Consider the following 6,491-nt stretch of genomic DNA (forward strand, 5'->3'; position numbering starts at 1 on the left):
CTCATCTCCATTTTCATATATATAATTATTCCTCCCCCCATGTTCGCAAATTTATTTCATTTACATGGGCGAGGACGTGGTAAAGTGTAACTATTTATTTGAGAACACATGTGGTCTTGCTTACTTTTTCGTAGAACTTTTCATACTCGATCATTTTTACAGTTTGAGGATATTTTTAACGCTTTATGCAGCGTTAGCCGAGCTACTTCCCATACCTAGCGCAGGGTATTTGCTGTTAATACATATGGTGTAAATACTGTTATTGTGGGTGACCTGATAAAGATTAAGGTATGTGGTCCCGCGGACATTTTATACTTTACAGTTTTTACGCATATTGTCTGTGGATATAATTTACGGTTTAGGCGACATAGGCCCTCCCCGCGTTGTAGGGGTAGCGTGCCTGCTTCTTACCCGGAGGCCTCGGATCAGATTCCCGGCAAGGTCAGGGATTCTTACCTGTATCTGAGGGCTGATTCGAGGTCCACTCAGCCTACGTGATTATAATTGAGAAGCTGAGATGGCGGCCCCGGTCTAGGTTGTCAAGAATAACAGCCGAGAGAATTCGTTGTGCTGACTACACGCACCTCATTATCTACAGGCTTTTGGGCAGAGCAGCGGTCGCTTGAAGGCCATGGCCCTTGGGGGCTGTTGCACCATGGGGTTTCGTTTGGTTTTAGGCAAGATAAGTCGAGAAAGTGTTTGACCCTTAATGGTTTGGGCAGCGTTAAGCCGACTCGTAGAAATGTTCATGTGCCTAGTACAGGGTTTCTGCCGTCAGCAAGTATTTTTTGCTAGTCGTGTTAACGTCGCAGTAATACATCGATCTATTTTTGGCGACGCAAGGATGGGAAAGGGCTAGGATTGGGAAGGTACTGGCTATGGCCTTATGGTACAGCGGAAGCATTTGCCCCGCGTGAAAATACGAAACCACGGAAAACCATCTTCAGGGCTACCTATGGTGGGAGACTGTTATTGTGGGCAACCTTATTAAAATAGATATATGTCCCCAAGAACGTTCTTTTAGAACAGTTTATGCTGTGTTATTTTGACGCTTACAGTTGGTGGATTTCCTTAATGGTTTAGGCAGCGTAAGTCGAGAATTCTTTCGCGTGCCGTCACATTTCTCGAGTTGTTTCGCAGAATCCATTACTGCTCGGTTTCCTTACATGATTCAATTTTTAATGCACGAATACCTTTTCCAGGAGATCCCTAGAAAACAGCGGAAACCGCATAAAAATCTATCCAGCGCTTCTTGAGTTGAAACGGAACACCGATATTTACATACATACATAGCAGACGTTGAGTATTTTATATGTAGCGATAATAATGAAAATTCTGTCATTTTACTAATAATGAACATGCTTCTTATTCTGGAACGTTTCAGTACGCCTTTGCGATAGAAGGGATATACGGAATGGGTGAACACTGCATTTGTATTATGGTTTATTATGTTATTATTATTATTATTATTTTCATGTACGTATTAATGAATCTCACAATTATATAATGGGGATAATTCCATCTAAGTAATACTATCTGTTACAAGTACAACGTATTTACATTGCAAATTACCGGTTTTGGTCTGCACTCCATCATCCTCAGCTGCTTTAGGAAAGATAAAATGATATATTACAAATCATTGAACATCACTTCATCTAATCGTCTACTAGAAAAAGACCTGCACCAGGCCTCTCTGCCATTATTATTAATCTAATAATGTAGTTAATCATAGTAAACAACATTGATAACAGGTTAAAATCAATATAATTTGATTGTCGTATCCATACATCCCTTATAAGGTTCGTTACACTTTTTGTGTTGGAGTTATATGTCTTCTTCATGATTTGACTATGTATGCATAAAAAGGAATATACAGGTTATATCCGTGGTGATGTTATAAACTTTCAGCGATGATGGAAAACGGCAAATGGATCAATTTGAGATAAAGAACCGTATTCCGGAAACGTCCGAATGAAAATTTATTAATACCCAAGTTGTTTAACGTCCGTCCTTTCTTAACAGAAGGCGGGGTGTCGGAATTTTGTCCCGCAATAACTTTAGCATGCCGGAAGTCATGTGCAAAGCCTTTTATATGAGACACCTGTCGAGACTGAAGAGGATCTCCTGGCAAGAATTCTCGCTGCGTGCGACGCTGTTCATACGACACCGGGGATATTCGAACGGGTACGACAGAACTTTGTGCGACGATGCCATGTTTGCATTGACGCAGGGAGACGCCATTTACAACATTCGTAGTGAATGGATCAGTTTGTGAAACCTGCGCAAATAAACGGGCTTAAATGAGTATAATTCTGCTTAACTTTTGACTCTATTGTTTCCGGAATATGGTTCCTGATCTCAAATTGATCCATTTGCCGTCCTCCATAATCCTTGAAAGTTTGTAATCATCACACCAAGTATAGTTCTAACACAGGTAGCCGTGAATTTTTGTAAGCGGCGGTATGTTGACATTCCTACCGAAGAAATGCAAAGATCGGTCGCACGAATCGATGTCGCACTCACTTGTGGCTCTGTGATTAACAAACACGCTTGACACAGTTTCTGATCCCTTAAAATGATTAGATTTTGTCTCGCAGGGTCTTGCGTGGTCAAGCATACTCCTCGATGAAATTAGAAGTATGTATTTCATTCAAAGATCCGAAGCTGGAATCATAGATAACCATATTAGCATTTCTGAGTGTGCTATCTCTTATTGTACCACACTAACATTAGTAAGTTTCACTTGCCCTTAGAGACAGCAGCCGTCCTTTGGCTGCAAGTCCCCGAACAGCAGCGGGAGAAGCCGAATGTGGTCCTGTGACTTCGAGTTCCCGAATAGCAGCGGAGGAGCCGAGATCTAGAGAATGATGAAAGAGGCAGCGCGCTTAGAATCGTACGTCGTAGTTTGTGAGCTGTGATATATAATATTCTGTTAATCACATTCACGTTCTGTTAATATAATCGTAGTCAAATTGGTCACTGAACAATGTTATTCACATTTAAATAAATTACACGAAAGCTGTACACACTTTCATGTTCGATAGGTCTATCAGTTTGAGAGCTTCAATTAATATTAATTAATCACAGACAGACGTAGTCCTGCGGCTTCAGTCATCCAGCAGCGGAGAAGGCAGATTTCCAAAGAATAATGGACGAGAAGGCATTTAGAGTAAATTACCACGTTATTATAAATCTTAACATAAACACACAAATATAGAGATAACCATACACATATAAAAATTACTAACACTTAAATAATGCACGCTTTCACGTCGGATATTCGCAATCAACAGAGCAGCTAGCTGCTGGTTCTCTCTCTTGCAGCAAAGACAGGGCGATGACGTTAGTTTCCGCTACATCTGGCTTGGCAAGAGGTATACGATGGGATGTTTTTCTCTTCTTCGTAGAAAATAGCATTCTATGTGGAACAATTTTTCATTGGCATGGACATGGATACTTGCTCATTTTGATTGCGAACTGCTGCTAAAGTCGCCTTTAAGGATGCGGTGTGTTTCCCTTGTTGTGGAAATGCAGAGATTACGTTCTTTTATTCTGATAAGGTAACAGAATTCTTACCACTTTCCTTTCTACCGACTTGGGCTAGTATTTATTCCTTTTCATTCACAGCACAAGCGTCCTCACAGTCTATAATGAGTCCAACAACATCTACAGGATTTTCTGCACGGTGTTCATTGCCGGTTTGAATTTGACATACGCTGTGTATGTGCTTACACATATTCCATTTAACGCTGGAATCAATGCATGAGCAGGAATATCAGTGAATGCACGTGTTAAATTCACTGCAGATCAATTTGCATTTGCATTTAGGCCTACATTGAGCCTCATTATTTTCTACAAAGTACATCTCGGCCACTGTAGAGGACGGTGGTAGTTTCCAATCACAGTCTTCCTTAAAAGGCCTTTGTCTATTTGTAAGCTTGATTTATGCGTACGACGAATGTCTTTCAATTTGCTTGTCAGTTACTGTTTTGTAAGGACATTAAGCCTGCCAAACAGCTTGTCATTAACAAAGACATTAGTGCATATATTGCTTTATCTGTTTCACATGCTTTCCCTGGAGATAGATGTATTTAAGCGTGTGGTGCATTCGCTCTATGTGCATGTTCGTGTTCAGGCCTGCATACAGCCTGTGAGAGTATGCCCAGCATTTTTCATTACTTACGTAGTTGTCCAGGATCAGAGTTCGACTTCTCTAATACGACAGGATACATCATATCATACGCTGCCGCGTCTCTCTCCTCCAGTAGTGTTCTAACTAGTTTGTAAGCATTTGCTTGTTTTTCCTGGCCTTTAATTTTACTGCTTATATTTTCCTCCATACCCTGTCTATGTGCCAGGTACAAGAGTCTCATTGCTGGAGTTCCCATTGTTGAAATCCAAGCATTAAAGAACGATTCTGCTAAGTTAGACATAAAAACCTTACGAGAAATTGTTCCAACTTCCGACTTTTATGTACTGGAAAAATATGGAGAGCATTTGCCAGTCATTCCTACTGGATATGAGAAAGGTGCATGGAAACCCTTGCCTCATGTCATCTAGTACCATCAGCGTTGTAAGTTCAAAACCGTAGCTACTTAGCCCATGCATTCATTCAACAGAAATACAGTCACTACCATACTTCTTCAGTAGGCCTATCTCACCTTGAGCACTATTCATTATAATTAACACAAAATCTGCGCTGTTTAGTTCCGGATGTGACTCACTCACCGTCTCTTGTGGCTTATAAAACAATACACAGGGAATGTCACTAGAGTTAACTTCACTCACCCATGCCTGTACGCTGGTCCCATCATTCTAATGCCTGACTGACGAGGAGCACAAATTATAGCACCGTCCAATGCTATATAAATCCTGCTTGAATATCAGATGTATCCTTTTTAATTTAGAATCAAATACTAAATCTCGAATTCTGTACAGTATGGCTTGGAAAGGGATGTTATTAGCAATGTCTGCAGCTATACTGACCCTTTCTTTTTCTGTCAGTCCTAAGTGACTTAAGTCATGTTGATGACCGACATGAGTAGAGATAAATTTGACCCAGCATGTTCCATCTTCGGCTTGACTAACTTTTATCTTTGGAGGACGTAGTCCACAGATTTTATTGCCTCCTTGCAATTTTAAATGTCGAACACCTTTACTTTTAGAGACGAAATTCCCCGAACGATGACATTCATAATAATGTCTTATAGTACTATCAGAAGCCGCATGATACCCATGATTTTTAACAAAGAATGAAAGTGTTGTCTCTTCAGTGTCTTGTTTACAAGTCTTAAAGTCATCAAAGGATGAGAACTGTAGTTCCTCGGATTTGATAGGTATTTCATGTACTGATTCTAAATGTTCAAGTAAACAGTTGTCTGTGGTTCCATCATAACTACACAGGCCATGGGCGCCCGCAAGGGGGGGCATTTGCCCCCCCCCCCTGGAATTCTAAAAATGTTGATGTTCAATTGTTTAATATCATACCAGATTATTTCATAAACTGAACTTACTGACAGTCATCTAGCATCTGTTATAACTGGAAATTTCTGTAAACAATTTAATGTTGCTGACGTTATATTGGTTTTATATTCAAGAAAATTGTCAATGTGCCCCCCCCCCCTGGAAAAGATCCTGCGGGTGCCCATGACACAGGCTGCAATTCAATGATCTCTTTGCAACTGACTCCTCGCCATGATAGTCCCGCTGATGTACTCATAATTGAAATTCTTGTTGCAAATATCACACTGATAGGCGTACGAATGTTTACTTCTTAGTACAGACACGATAACATTAAACTTTTAGGAATGTGCTTTGGAAACGTGTTGTCTTAAATCCTTATTGTAATCATATCTTTTAACGCACTCAGAACACACGCAATGTTTCGATTCACTCATACTAGTAAAACAATTCTTCGCTTAACACTTTGTAGTCACATATTGAAACTATATTAAACTACGGTAAAAATATATTAAACTACGATATATTGCGAAGAATACTGGTCAAGCACGAGCAGTCATGTGAGTGTACACATTAAAAGTATTCACCACACTGCATTTAAAAAACATTCACCACCATAATATGAGAAGGCTACTGACAACGTGTTTAGTTTCTCAAAAAACATTGATCACAATGCTACGAGCAGACTCCTAACAACGCGTATGAAGTGCGCCAAGATTCTCAAGTTCTCGGATTTCTCCGCCAACATTCGGAGGCTCAAAGCCACAGGACGGCTGCTGTCTGTAAGGTCAAGTGTAAGTTTCAGAGTACATGTTATAATCTCAGACTAAGCAAGAAATTAAATGACCGAGCTCGATAGCTGCAGTCGCTAAGTGCGGTCAGTATCCAGTATACGGGAGATAGTAGGTTCGAACCCCACTGTCGGCAGCCCTGAAAATGGTTTTCCGTGGTTTCCCATTTTCACACCAGGCAAATGCCGGGGCTGTACCTTAATTAAGGCCACGGCCGCTTCCTTCCCACTCCTAGCCCTT

Source organism: Anabrus simplex, chromosome 1 (genome assembly GCF_040414725.1).
Source record: "Anabrus simplex isolate iqAnaSimp1 chromosome 1, ASM4041472v1, whole genome shotgun sequence".
Classification (NCBI taxonomy): domain Eukaryota; kingdom Metazoa; phylum Arthropoda; class Insecta; order Orthoptera; family Tettigoniidae; genus Anabrus; species Anabrus simplex.